We start from the raw sequence: 15,557 nt of genomic DNA on the forward strand, positions 1-15,557 counted from the left end.
CACTTCCAGGTAAGGATCCTCTGGTATCTTTTCATAGCATACTATACTCTCCATACCATAGAGAGTATTTCCCACTATCCCACAAATGGATGGAAAATCCCACCCAACATGTCCTTCAGTATCCACTGCTCTACCGTCTTAATTACACCCTGCTGCTATAACAAAAATTGCATAGACTGGGTGGTTTAAATAACAACCAGTTATTTCTCACAGTTCTGGAGGATGGAAGTCCAAGATCAGAGTGCCAGCATGATTGGGTTTTGGGTGAAGGCCCTCTTCCTGGTTTATAGACAGCTGTCTTTTGCTGTGCCCCCATATGGTGGAGAGAGCAGAGAGGCCCAGCTCTCTTCCTTTTCTTATAAGGACACCAATCCCATCATGAGGACTCTACCCTTGTGAATAATTACTTTCCAACTGTCCCATCTCCATATACCGTCACATTAGGACTTCAACTTAAGAATTTTAGGGGGACATAAACATTCAGTCCATAGCCTATACTATGTGACAAAGGGCAGGTGCAGAGAGGACTGTCACTCTTCTGCTTACTGCAATTGTGTTTAGGATTTATCCTATTGCCTAAAAAGGTCTTTTTCCGCTGTAATATTGTAATGCAGAATCCTTTATAATTTTCTCTCCAGTAATAATTCCAAGGTTTTTCCGATAGCATGATTAAGGGCTTTTCCATCCAGGGTTTGAGTGTAGGATTTTTGGTTCCCCAGATATACTAGTTTCCGAGACAGTATTATTTTCCTTATTTATAAACCTTCATTCTTCCTTTAATTTTTAGGTCATAAAGTAATGAATAATCCATGTGGTTATCACTACTGATGCACAAGAATGTAATTGGCACTTATCAGCATATTAATGGAGAGATGAACTCACTCTGCAGAATTCTAGGTATGAGTAATTGTTCAATCACTTCAACCCCCAGAGGCACTTCTACAAGACAGAAGAGAATCCAGAAGTGCCTCTCCATTGCAACTTCAGGAGGTCTTCTATGAATCCTGGCTTCCTTAGAGAGCTATGCTCCAATTTAAGAAGAATTACCTTAAAATTCCAGGGAAGACACTTTTCTATTTGAAAGCGTATGTCCCAGAGGTGGCTAATAATTGTGTGTGTAATTAAAAGAGAAGCTCTGACTTACAACTAGATTCTTCCCAGACCTTAGCTCTTAATAACACATGCTGTTTGCACGATGATGGCTCACATCATGGGATTTCTCTACAAAATGACACCCAGGACTATCGCTTGCTTTCTTTTTTTTTTGAACTTCACACACAAGCCCTGCCTTCCGGCTCTTCTTCCTCTACAAAGTGCATCCCTCTGTATTCACGGGGTAAAGTGAGAGTATAAGGAAGCCCTGTTCATACTTTAGGATGTTGAACACCTCCAAATTATCACTGGAAAGCTGCTAACCAAGCGAAAGTAAAGCTCTGTTAGGATTTACTGCATTAAGGGAGAACACCATCTTGATAGAGTCTCAGCAACGTCTGAATTGGGAAAATAAGAATTTGAATATTTATAGGGCTTTGGGGTCTGAGTTTAAGTGATTTAAGGCAGATCTTTAAAGGTGGGGAAGGATGGGAGTGGGTACAATTTGTAATGTAATTGGTTAGAACAGCAGACGCAGCAGAGTGAAGGTCTTGAGGTGAGTCTCGATAAGTAAACCATGGTTAATAAGTGAGCTGTTTCCTAGGTGTCTTTTATAAATTGATCTGTGGGAAGTTCCTGAAGCAAGCTGTGAAGTTATTGATTAGGTCATAGTTTATCTGTTCTGGGCAAAGCTTTCTTGAAAAAAACAACTACATTATTTTGAGATCAGTGGCCTACAGTCTTATCTCAGACTAACACAGATGGTCTTGATTCTCCATTCTTGTGGACAAGTTGAGAAGACAAGACCAGCACAGACAACACTTGATGGAACTATGAAGGTTGGATATACCTCACCAGTTCAAAATGAAACAAGATTTTCAGAAAAGGGTGGCGATAAATACCGATGTAACTTTACCTAGGACTTAGAGAATGGATAGGGTGTGTCTAGTGGAGAGGATGGAGTATTTCAGCTGGGGTTAATAATGTCAGGAAAGGTATGGAGGTGAAAATGATGTTCATGAATTCATGGAATTCCAAGGTAATTTATCTGCATGGAACAGAGATTAAATTTGGGGAGCTATGTTAAACAGAGTCAAGTCATGATAAATCATATTATGAAGGGCCTAGAATTCCACATAGGTTGGTTTCAATTGGCAAGATTAGCGCTGAGGAACTGAGAGTCTGTATCAGGGGCTCCCTTGTAGTCCTTTTGGCCATTCAAAATCCTGGTGGTAACTTTAAAGAGAAGAAGGCCAATCTGCTGGTACTTATGGGAGATTCTAGTATCTTCATGAGACCAATGAATCCAGTGAGAAATAGACAACATAATACCCCAAATCTCTCTCAAACATGTATTTTTGGTGTGTGATTTAGGTAAAATTCACATAATACAAAATCATCATTTTAACCATTTTAAGATATACAGTTCAGTGGCATTTATTAAATTTACAGTATAGTGAAAACATCACTTCTATCTCGTTCCGAAATATTTAATTATCTCAAAAGGGAACTCTCCTCCTCAATCCCCCTGCCTTCAACTCCAATAATCTGCTTTCTGTCCCAATGGATTTGCCTATTTTGAGTATCTCATATAAATGACATCATACAATATATGGCCTATTGTGTCCGGCCTTTTTTGCTTAGCATAATGTTTTCAATTTTCATCCATGTTGTTGTACGTATCAGTATTGCATTGTTTTTTAGAGTTGAATAATATTTCATTGTATGGTTATACTACATTTTGTTTACTCAGTTGATGGACATCTGGGTTATTACCACCTTTTGCTCTCATGTATGGTGCTGATATGAATATTTGTGAACATGTACACTTTTCCCCAAGAATTCTACAGCTCATGAAAACTGCACCTCCTCATAATTTTATGGTATTCTAACCTAACATTATAACCATCTGCATCAATAATGAAGACATTGGATGAATGTAACACTACAATATACGAGAAAAATTAGGGTGCGCTTGCCAATTTTTCCTTGGTCCTAGCAGACCCCTCTCCTGTTTTCCCCTTGAGAGTTCTTAGAATCTTTTTATTACTAACACCTACTCTTAAACTCTGAATAATACAGACATGTTGATGCTTGGTACTCTCTCTCACGCACAGAGAATTATCAAAATTATAAAGGCCTTAAATATCAACTAGCAAAAAGACAAAAAAACATTCTGGAGTATAGATTATCAAAAGATGACTCTGTTTGTTAGTTAAATAATGGTAGGTTAGAGTTTACATTTAATACAGAGTGGCACAAAGTTGAGATTTGCCTCACCTGAGAAGTTCCGACTCTGGAACAATGATGGTGAACGGAGAGTCCAGGGGAAAAAACTCTGAATCCATTCTTGGAGAACTATTGGAATTGCCAAAAGGTTTGGAGAGTGGGAGAAATATGATAGTTTGGAAAATGACCAATGTGGCAGCAGGAGGGATTCATGAGTCAATACTTAGGAAGTATTTAAAAGAGCACCTGATAGCATGAATAATAGTAATAACAACAATAATGATATTAATAATTTGGGGACTAGAGAGAGAAGGCAGGGAGAAGAGTTAGTAGGCCACGGCAATGATGCAGATGTAAGACAATGACGCTTGCCCTAGGTTATAGGTAACTAGGTAACGAGGACAAGTCTACCAAGTGGCAAAGCAAGATAAATTAGCAAGTCAAATAAAACATGGGGCAACCTTTTCTTTGCTCTCCACAGCATTTATTGTTGGCCTTAGGCCTGGCCATTCAATGTGTGACAGAGCAGTAGCAGGTTTCATCTGGAAGCTTGTTAGAAATACAGAATCTCAGGCTCCACTCCAGATGTACTGCATCTGAATCTGCATTTTAATAACTTATCTAGGTGATCTGTGTCTCTGATTAATGAAGGACCTATTTTCAAATTCAAATGTTCTGATTACAACTATACTTGATACCCTTCAAAATCTAAACTTCCTATGCTTATTTACTCATTTATATGATTTTTTTAACCATTCAGAATAGTTTCCCTACAGATCAGTTGTTCAATAACATTTTTACTCTCAGGACCTTTTGAGAATTTGATAAAACTTATGAAATTCCTTCACAGAAAAATACACAAAAACTCACGAAAGCATTTTTTCCCCCACACAACTTATTTTTGTATTGGAAATGTATTTCCTTCACATATTTGACTATAAAAATCTTCACAAATATTATGCCTCTCATTTTTCATGCAAAAATAAATGCCTTCTTCTTGGAAGAGGGTGAATAAGCCCAAACTGTACAAAATAAACAGAATATAAACCATTTTATGGCTCAGAAGTAAATTTCAATGAGATGCCAACTTTGACATCTAGCTGATTCTGACTTTTTGTTTTGATCCAACAAGTGCTGAAAGCTCTGACTTACAAAGGTAGGGATAAGCAAAGAGTATCAGAGTTCCTCTGGCTCACATTGCAGATGAAAGGAGGCTTTCTTCAAGGAACAAGAGAATTATTTAAAACCCTTCAGGTTGAATTCATGTCCCAGTATTTTCTTTCTTTGTCCTCAAGTTAATTAGGCAATCTGCCAAAGTCTGCATCATTGGTGTTACTTACCTCAGCGAAAGAAGGTTTATGAATTTCTTTCCTCTATGAATCTACCTAAATTTGAAATTACTGAACAGAATTAACTTCCGAAAGAAATTCTGTACTGCTTTTTTTGGGGAGTAGGGTGAGGTGATATAACTGACTTCTGATTGCTGAAAAGAAAAAATAAAAGATTTTTCTGCTTTTGGCTATAGTCAGTGGAAGTGCTTGTTCAAATATTTGAAATTTTATAGAGGCACAATCTTTCCTTCCAGAGTGGAAACTTAACTTATCCAAAAATGGTCATAGTTTTGTTTTTGATTTTACCTCCCACCCCTCTTCACCAGCTGTGGTCATAATAATGATTTTCAGGTTATATATTGAAATTTTCACTTTATTGATGAGGTTAAATACATACGGCGAGCACATCAATGTATGAAGACAGTCTTCCCAGTCAAATTGCCTTAAGAAATGGATTTTTCTCTTTATCTCTCAAAAAAATAAAAAAGTGGAAAATGTACTGAAATTCATTTAGATATTTTAAGAATTCCTCTGGTAAACCAAATGATTTCTGCTCAATAGTAATACTCCCATTCTACTCTAATTTCTTGAAAATTGTCTTAAATGGTGATGTTTTAAGGTCTGGGACTGGTAAAGATAATGGTCTTCATGGCAACAAGCCAAATTTCTTTAAATCAAACTATATCGTTCTAGAAAGCAAGTAGTAGTAATTTTCTTCATCAAAATACCAAATCATATATATTTTACACACAAATTATTGCCTTTCCTGAAAATATATGGCCATCTGGAGTATCTTGGCTTAATCTAGAAGAACTCACTTGACTGGAAGAAATACAATGTCACATGGTATTCACCAGGATGCTAAGTCAAGAAATACCCCTTCTTTCTTCTCTCAGAGATAATGACCTCCTTAAGCATTTACAAGCTCCTACATCCCAGTAACTCCCTCTGTCTCCTCCCAAGTCAGTTAATTTCCAAACCCCACCCTCATCACATGAGTGAAGAAGAGACTTTTCATACTATTTTAGGGGGTTCATTTATCTCATACTTTAATAATTCAGAAATGGCCTTGAGATTTGAAGAAATAAAAAAGTTCTCATATAAGTTGGACTGGGTCTTGTCAAGGTAATATAAGAGGCACTAAAGCAAACTGGTAAAACAACAGAAAGGAAAAAGAAGGTCGCATGGAACCGTCGTCATTTACCACCTTGAGAAATCCAGGGAGACAAAGGGCAAGGGCTGAAGATACAGGAACTCTACTCAGCTGAGTTTCTGGGTGTCCCTATAATAATAGCAGCTGCTGCAACCTACTCCTCATGGAGTAACAAGACTTTGTATTCACCGAGTTCTCCTTGACAAACAAACCTTTTACTCTATGTCAGTCACTGCGAATCTCTGAAGCAGTTCACTAAATAGAAAGCCATTCCTGATTTATTGAGTCATTTATTTTATTTTATTGTATGATTTTGGAAATGATTATCCTATGCTGGATGCTGTGCTAAGCACAGAACAAACATCTCATTTCATACTTGTAACAATTCTTGACCTTGGTTCTATGATTATTACCTCCATTTCCTAAATGAAGAAAATGGAGTTCAGAAAAATTAAGTAACGTACGGGCCAAACTAGGATTTTGTTCTGGATGTACTTTACTTTATAATCATCTTTCTAACTGCTACATTTCACTGCCTCCATGAAAATACCTTTATTGACCCGTCAGACAAAAACAAGGAGCTAGCTACCTGCACCAGAGAAACTTGTATTTCCGTTGAATATACTTTTGAAAAAAATCTCTACAGTTGCTCTAAAATATATGCTCTCCCTAAGATTTCTTCGGACTCTTTAAGTATTGTTTAAAACCCAAACAAAGTTGCAGACGTTCATGCTGGAGTTGCCCGTATGAAGAGCAGCTAAGTCACACATCACTGCCTGTGATTTAAAATAGCTGTGATTGTGGCTTGTTTAGAGTTTACACTGTTTGTTTTTCCTATATACAGTATTTTATTATGTATGATTCCTCCCTCCACAGAAGCATCTCATGGAGCCTCACGTTTACCTGCTCTGGAGGTAAGTGACATTTTTGAGATCTTCCAGGGCACTCCCCGCAGCGTAAATGTCATGAATGTCATAGACATAGCCTACATTTTAAGCCAGACGACCCCAAACACATGTTCCATATGTAGTGCCAATTTGTTTAGCTTTTTGGATTGAAACACTATTAGATAAAAAATAATTATTTTATGTACATCCTTACTAATTACTCTCTAGATATTTAAAAGCAGCAGTTTAAGACCCAAAATATTACTATCCTGCACTCTTCACAAAACAGTTCAGGCTCTGTGTGGGCTTCTGTTCTGTAAGACTGTTTATCCAAATAATGCCCTCTTACTCTTCAACAGGCAGAAATCAGGTAGTCTGAAAGTAATTTTAGAGAATAATTCTGCTTAAATAGAGGGAAATTTACCCCACCTCCTACAGCATAAATATTTTATCAAGGGATCATGTTTTCTGTCAAATTGAGATAATCCAGAAAAAAATGTGTCAACCAAAAGAGATTTCCTTCTGTGTTTAGTAACAAACCTGCCCAACAAAGAGAGTCAGGTAGTATCATTTTCCTGGAGTACACATTTGACGTGTTTCTTTTCTAACCTAAACCATAGAAACTTGCCCTGATGAAGGAAAGATTTTTTTTTTCCAAGGATTTTCCTGTCAAAACTGGTTTACCACTTTATAATTTTTCATTGCTTCAGTAAGTTCCTCATGCCCCCTAGGGAAAGTCCAGCCAAGCTCGTTTGCTGACGTCAGAGACTTCAATACAAATGTTCCCTTTTGTCCACAGGTAAAATCGCGGACCTGGGGCACCAGAGCGACATCCAGGCATTAAGTCTGTTTACCAAAGAAGGTCATTATTCCATAATTGTCTCTTCTAATTTTGTGTGGGAACAAAGCCTTTTGGCTAATGCTAATGAGCTTAGGGCATTTCTCTTTTTTCAGGTCCAAGGCAGGGATTTTTCTTATTTTCCTTTCCTGTCACCTTCAGGTGAGCTAATCAGCTCTGAGCAGCCATTGCTCTTGGGCCAGTGAGTTTCCAGCTTGCCTCCTTCGTGCTTCTGTCTTTAGCCAAGTCCCTTTTCTTCCTCAAGTCATTTTTGGCTCATATATCCTTTGTATTTGGCCTCCCATGTGGATGCCTGATAGCTTTCTTCCTGGAAACCGCTCTGTGGAGATTTTTTTTTTTTGTTTTATGAGCATGACTCTTAATTACACTTGGATTATTTGGCCATCGGCTGCTATGTAAAGCCTGAGTTAGTGCCTTCTAACGGCATTAGACTGGAGCGTGGCTACTGGCCAGAAAGGTGGTCTTTGCTCCTCACTCCACAATGGGCCATCTGTAGAAGAACAGGGGCTACGGAGACAATTCCCTATACACTTGATCCAAGCTCTGCATACAGCATATGATTCCCACCCACTGGGCTTCGCAAGCGAAGACTTTAAAATATTAAAATTATTTTATTATACTTTACCCTTCAATATCCCATCTCCAATTTTTGAACATTTCAATGGCAACTATGGATATGTGATTATAAATAGCATCTTATATTCTGGATACATCATTGATTAATGGGGAAATTGTACTTTACTCATTGACTGCCCTTCATTGACATCTGGTTATGGTGTGGCCTTAAAATGGGTCTCCCAAATTGACTTTGTGATCCAAATATGTGCACTGGGATCTTGTCTCAATCGTTGTAGAAAATTCTTTGAATTTTTGTGTATTCTTAGAGTTCTTACATCCTAGCACATTAACTTGATAACAATAGGTATTTAGAAGATATTTGTTAACAAATTAACGATAAAGCTCATTGAAAGCAGCAAAAGATTAAGAATGACTGTGGGAAGCTCACTTTTGAAGTATAGGGTCATAGTTTTCAGAAGATATTTTTTTTTAAAAATGAATGTTATAGTCTAGTAACATTTTCAATAAAATTTTCACTTCATTTCTTATTTGGTCAAACTCAAAAGTGGTCTTATTCCTTAGTAGAAAATTACAAAGGAAATTATCAAACTATGAAAACCTGCCACTTCATGTAGCTTTTAAAATTATAGTCTAAACATATTTTTATTTGACAAGATATATTTTGTTTTCTTTTAAAATATCTCTCCATCACTTAGAACCAGGTCTTAATGCATCACTTACTCATTTTATAGAAACATTTATTTCTAGTTCCTATTACAATAAACTGTGTAAGAGGAAAAATACATGCAAATGTGGCCAGATTTTTTAAATCTCTTAGCATGCATTTTGTAAATTTAACATAAATTCTTATCCAATTAGTTGTATTAGATGACAATTTGTTTCTCTGGTATTTCAAAAGATAATTCAGGCCCCCTTAGGAAATCCATACTCACCAGACAAAAGCAGTACAGAGTCACAATCCTGGAATAGATAGCACATATAACAAGGAGAAGTAAAGGCAAACACTTTTTTGATTTCCCCGTGGACATTTCTGGTCATGGCATTTAAAAGAAGCAACCCAATGGAAAATGTTTTTCTTGAAAAACTCAAATGTCTAATACTAACATTCGTCTCAACCTGGATCTACCTTTGCAAGCTGTAACTGACTGATCTTATAAACTTGAAACACACCCAACAAGTTCAAGGTGATGTCTGCCTGCACACTCCTTCCCTCTCTGTCTCTCTAGGTAGTCTGTGTCAATATCTTGTTATGTGGAAGATAACATGCCAGAGAAGCCAAGAGAATTGTTCACCTTAGCACTAATCTGTTGGCTAGAACAGAAAAGATTCTTTGGATTAAATAAAACAAATATTAGTTTAATTGCTGGCATTAGTACAATTAAAACTTGGTTAAACTATCATCATTATAACTCTTTTATGTGCAATGAGCTTAACTGGCTTTCTTTGCTAGTTCATTCCACACACTGGTATTGAGTGCCCACCATATATTACGAGCTGGTGACAGGGAACTGGATAAAATAAATTATCTGCTCTCAGGGTGTTCACTGTCTGCTGAGGGGGACAAACACAAATATTTTTGAAACATCACTAAAATAGATAGCTATATGTCTAATGCACTATGGGAGAGGAGAGAATAGAGGGAATACAGTGAAACCAGCTGTCAATATCAATCAGGACTGATTTTCTAATCATTCTCTAGAGAAAACCATGCTCATTTTAATTTCAAAGTATAAGGAGGAATAAGTCATGTGCACTTTGCTTATATGCAGTGGGGGAGGGAATGGTCAAAGGAGCAGAGAGAAAATCAGGAGAAAAGACACAACACCTAAACAACGTGCTATATTTAACAACAAACAAACAGATTGGTGTTGCTGGAGCATAAACTATAAAATAGTAAATGCTGAGAGATGATGCTAGATGGAAAGGGCCAGCAATGGGGAGCTTTGTAAACCGCTATAAACATTATCCTGCAAGTGATGGAAAGAAAACAAAAGCCTTCAAGGAGGGAAGTGAATAATCAGATTTGTGTATTAGGAATAATTCCTTATTAGTTATGTGGAGAGTGGTTGGGCTGGTGGAACAAGATGAGAGCGGGTGAGACCACTTAGGAGGTGCCACAATCCAGGCATGATGAAGATGGTGGGCCTAAACTGGAGAAAAAGTAGAGAAAAGAAGAGAGGAAATGAAGAGCTATTTAGAGAGTAAAACCAACAGAAAATTGTGCTTTGATAAAGGGAAAAAGCAGAAGGCAGACTGAAGTTTTGAGCTCCTGTGTCTAGCTTGAGGACTGAAGAGATTTCAGTGATACAGATATAGCAGAGTGTTTCTTAAGGTTAGGTACCTTGTTTTTATATCTCTGCCACATAACTGGCATGTAGTAGATGAAATACTTTATTAAAAGGTGTTAGTTGAGCTAGGCTTTCAGGGATGAATACTATGTTAATGGGTGGAGATCAGAAACTATTTAGACTAGTGAAATTAGATCAGGTAACCTGGAGATGTGGATCTATCTGTAGTCACGATAAGAGAGCACAGGAGTGCTGATATTGAGTATAGACCGTATAAAAGCAACTGATTTTTAATCTGTAGGCATGAAAGTGGTTGCTTATTTACGATTTCATTGTTTGTCCTAATCAGTAGGGGCAAGACTGTAAAAGAAGTACTTTAGGGAAACTATCTTTTGCGATGTCTAAGACTGGAGGGGTTGGGAGAATGGAGGCAGAGAGCTCAGTTAGAAGGCTACTGTCAAGTAATGAAAATATGAGATATTGAGCAATGGGATAATGGGGGCTTAAATGTGGGGGATAGTAATAGAAATACAAATGATGGGCGGGTAGAGCTGGTATAAGAACTTGTTTTTATTCGTTCAGTGGATGAATTGAATCAGTTTGTGCGTGTGTGTGTGTCTGTGTGTCTTTGTGTGTGATTTCTTCTCTAAAATTCAAACTGTATTTTGGTGGAGTTGGGCAGGCTTTAACAGTTCCATCATAAGACCCAAGGGTGAGCCATATGTTAACGACAGTCCCACACCAGAAGCACGAATTGCTCCCTGGCAGTAAGGACTGGCTACCCAGGTTTGCAAGATACTTGAACATTCTTAACAGGACATCACTTAGAAGACTCGGAGGTAACCAAAACACCCTTATATGCCAGCTCTATCTTTTTATTCTAGTTGTCTTAATCATGAAAACAATAGTATAATACCTAAAAAGGAGTTTTGAAGAAGAGCAATTCTTCCAAAATCTTACGTCCTTTACAAAAATTATTTGTAAAATTAAATATTTTTCACACTATCTTCCAGCTTTTTCTGTTGACATACATATTTTTACAAAGTTCTGTACCTACTGTACATACAATTCTTTTCCCACATTTTTCACTTATATGTGTGTTCTATACATTGCTGCAGTCTCCATAATTACTATTTCTATCATCTGCCTACCATTAAATCATATATCTATATTATAATGCCCATAGCTATTCTCTCATTGATAAATATTTCAATCATATACTAGAATACTTGCATCATAGGCCATGTAATCGTAGACATCTTTATATGCATGAAGTCCTTTCTTCTTTTTAGGACGTCTGTCCAATAGAAATAAAATGCAAGGCACAAATGTGAGCCACATACCTAACTGTACATTTCCTAATAGCCACATTAAAAAAGTGAAAAGAGACGAAGTTAGTTCTAATAATATACTTTATTTGATCCAATATATTAAAAATATTTTATTTCCACCTATGGTCAAATTAAAATTATTAAAACGGTATCTTACATTTTTGTTTTATATTGTCTTCAAAATCCAGTGTGTATTTTACAGTTATAGCACATCTCAATCAGACCAGCCAAATTTCAAGTGCTCAAGGTGGTTTGTGGCTACTGTACTGAATCGCACAGTCTTAGTGTATTCCCTAAAAAGAAACTTGTAGTCATGGGATTACTGCTTCAAAAAGTCAAACAATTTTAAGATTTTTGCTTCATATAGTTATTCACTTACCCAACTTAAATTGTATTTTTTTAATTAGTAAATCAATTCAATACTTCCTATATATTGATCCTGAGCCAGATGTTACAGAAAAAGTCTTATAAAACAAAATTTTGCCCCTCAACTACAATATGAAATAACACTGAAAGGAAGCTTGAGATGTAATTGCCTTGCTTCACAATCAAATACAACGAAGTTTTATATTGTAAAATTAAAATAAATAAATTTATTAATTTTCAAAAGTTGGTCATATTTAAAAACAAAAAGACTTGAGAAATATACCCAGAGTTGTTTCAAGTATTTTTATTAGAAACCTATCTTCTTGATAATTAATGTACAGTAAATACTCCATGATCCTAATCAAAAGAAGAAAACTGAGTTTATACAAACACAATCAGAGAAAAACTGTTCAGTATGGCCAACCCAGATAATTCTAGCCCACCACAAATGAAACATGTGTCTTCCTTCTACTCCTACAAATGGCTGACGTCTATAATTTCCTCACCAGCCAACATCACTCTGCCCAGGTAGATATATTCAAGCCGCGCACATCTGGGTCTGTTCTGCTCCACAGGGGTGAATTGCCAATCCCATTATAGCAGCTTCCGCTAGAATTTTCAGCTGTCGTTGTTCACATTCTTGCAGTACTTATGCTACAAGGGCAACAGCATCAACAAATAGAAGCATTTGCAGTTTCTCTCCATCTACTGGGAAGCCGCCTTCCTAATCAATTCTCCTCAGCAAATGCTCCAGGACAGTGGAAAACTCCTTGGGCGAGAGAGAATATCACCCAAGGGAAAATGCATTTATAATTGATGTGGTAAAAAGCTGTCAGACAGACATGGGTTTTCTCAACCATTTTTGTAAACACTGTTAGCAGCACTTCCTACAACAGCGGAAGCCTACAATCTCTCTACTTCTAGGTAGAAAATTGTATGCAGCAAGGAAAATCCTATGCACCAGATCTTGGGGTTGTATCTATTGCAGTCCTCCAAAACTGAATAATTAATATAGACACTCGTAGCTTACATCTACCTAACCATATTTTTTTTTAAAGTTTGCTTTTAAATAAGGTAGTTGATTTACTGTTTAGCACATTGCCAAGGATGGGGAAAAAGGGTGAATAGAAGATATGAGGGGAGCTCTGTCTAAAATTGAGGTTTCCCTTTCTTAAATGGTCTTAGAAGTCATCAGGAAATGGACATGATTCTCCATATTCTTGGGTTATAAAAGATTTCAGAGACCTGTGCATTGCATAAAGCCAGGTATATTCTGCAATTGGCAGCATTTGATAGAACTAAGAAATTTAAATTATTTCAGCTATCAGATGTGAAAATTCCAACTATATATGTGGAATTATCCTCTATTCTTACCTCACTTGTGGCTGCTTTCAGGGAACTATAAAAAAATACATTTTATTGTATCTGCATAATCTCAAAAGTCAGTCAAAATAACACACATACTACAGAACTAGGAGAAGCTTAAGTAGAATTCAAGGTGGTTTTCACCTTTCCCAGGATATTGGATTTTGAATTATTGTGTAATTCTATACCTGTAAGTACAATAATAATTGAAAAAAAACACGTATATAATATCGAGTCAGATCTGAGTTTGAATCCTGATTCTCCATTCATGTTTTGATTCTGAGAAAGTAATCAGTCTGATCCTCCACCATTCATGTGATAAATGAGGCTAATATTATCTACCTTTCAAGGATGTGGAGAAATTTCACAATGATGTGTAGGTAAAGTCCCTCACAGATAGTAGGCATTTAATACAAAGTGACATTAAGACAATATTGTCTTCATGATAAACTGCAGGAAGAACCATGGCTGACTTATTGTGGGATTTGAGTGGAGTATCTCAGCCACCTTGAGTAACTTCATGAGAGTTTCCTTTCCAAAATTTCTTTTTGAATTAAAATTCAACTTCAGTATTGGTTTTAGTTTGAAGAAATAACCAGCTTGAGTCTTTGAAGTCTCCAGTTGGGATCTGGATTTTATACTGTAGCTCTTTGTTACTCATTTGTCCCTTGTTTTTAAATGTGGAGTATTTTTAGTTTTTCTTAAATTCATGCCTGTCTATCTCTACAGTTTAAATGCAAAAGAGACAACAGTGGAACCTAGAAGATTATATGAAAACCCTGGCCAAGAGCAATGCTTTCCTTTTTCATGGTTCACTCTGCCCACATCCTTTCTGAAATAGATCTGATGATCTTTCTCTACTGGCAAAGAAAGAAGCCTTTGCTCTTGGCATCAGCTGACAAGAAGAAATCGTAGGCCTATATTAGTGTTAAAAACCAGTTGTCTGGCTAAATTTGGAGACCCAGAGATAGCAAGTGAGTGGTAGAAGCACAGATTGTGGAGCCAGACAGCCAAGATTTGAATCCCAACTGTGCTACTCACTAGTTGTATGATCTTGAGTGTGTAACTTAATATCACCATGCCTCAGTTTCCTTACTTGTAAAGGCTGGAATTCAGGCAGTAAGATGCTATACTCAAAAAGGACCATTTGAGAGAGTTTAATAAAAGGAATATTTACAAAGGTGTGAGCAGGCTTAAGGAAAACTAATAAAGGATAGTAAAGTATTCCAACAATAAAAAAGTTTCACCTGTCCTGGATCTAAAGGGGCAAGGGGAGAGAGTGGTTAATAGAATCTTGGAAGAGTTATTGCTGTAGGTGTGGGCTAGCTATGGAAATTGTGGACTTTGGTAGAGAAAAACATCCATTGACAAAGCACAGCCTGGCAGAAAGGAAGCTGATGAAGTAAAAATATTGACCTTTCTCTCCTCCCACTCTCTAAAATATTGCTGGTGTTTCTCACTGACTGGATTCAATGATATGCCAGAGGGCGCGGAGCCTGGTTGGTGAGATCAGGCTCCTGGGGCCTGAAACAGAGTGAAGAATGGAGGAGGCTGGGTATAGAATAGCTAAGGGAGTCTATTCAGCACAGTAATAATACCTATCTCATAGAAATTTTATAAAAATTAAATGAGTTAATATCTATAAAGCACTGTAGTGCTTTGTAAGCATTCTATCAGGTTTTTTTTTTTAACAAAAATGTTGACTATTATAATAATTATTATCTACGTAAGTTATAAGACCCAAAGAGAGCTCAAGATTCTATAAGAGCAAGAGTGTCTCATCTTTAGAATACTTTAAAATCTCTAAATGACATTTAGGAACAAGAAGCTAGAGTCTCTGAGATATCAGGTTGCGCCAATAGACCTTAGGAAGGAATAGGGTGCCCATTAACCCACGTATTTCCTCCAGGACTACATTGGCTACTTTAGCTGGATTTTTCATTAATAGCAGGTACTCACCATAAAGATGAAACTACAGTCAGGATGAATGGAAGAAAAGGATGGAAATGTAGAAATTGCCTGACTTGGTGCCTCAGGTTAAAAGGCGAGCAGGATCCTAGTGGAGATTGGTCAACTT

General features: G+C 36.9%; 1 long non-coding RNA gene across 1 annotated transcript; it reads left to right on the top strand.

The window, feature by feature from the left end:
- Window positions 1-791: 791 nt before the first annotated feature.
- LOC131411699 (uncharacterized) lies at window positions 792-7,531 on the top strand. Its single transcript, XR_009221637.1, has 3 exons — window positions 792-897; window positions 6,682-6,719; window positions 7,492-7,531. It is a non-coding gene; the product is annotated as an uncharacterized LOC131411699 (long non-coding RNA).
- The last annotated feature ends 8,026 nt before the right edge of the window (window positions 7,532-15,557 follow it).

Source organism: Diceros bicornis, chromosome 12, assembly GCF_020826845.1.
Source record: "Diceros bicornis minor isolate mBicDic1 chromosome 12, mDicBic1.mat.cur, whole genome shotgun sequence".
Taxonomy (NCBI): Eukaryota; Metazoa; Chordata; class Mammalia; order Perissodactyla; family Rhinocerotidae; genus Diceros; species Diceros bicornis.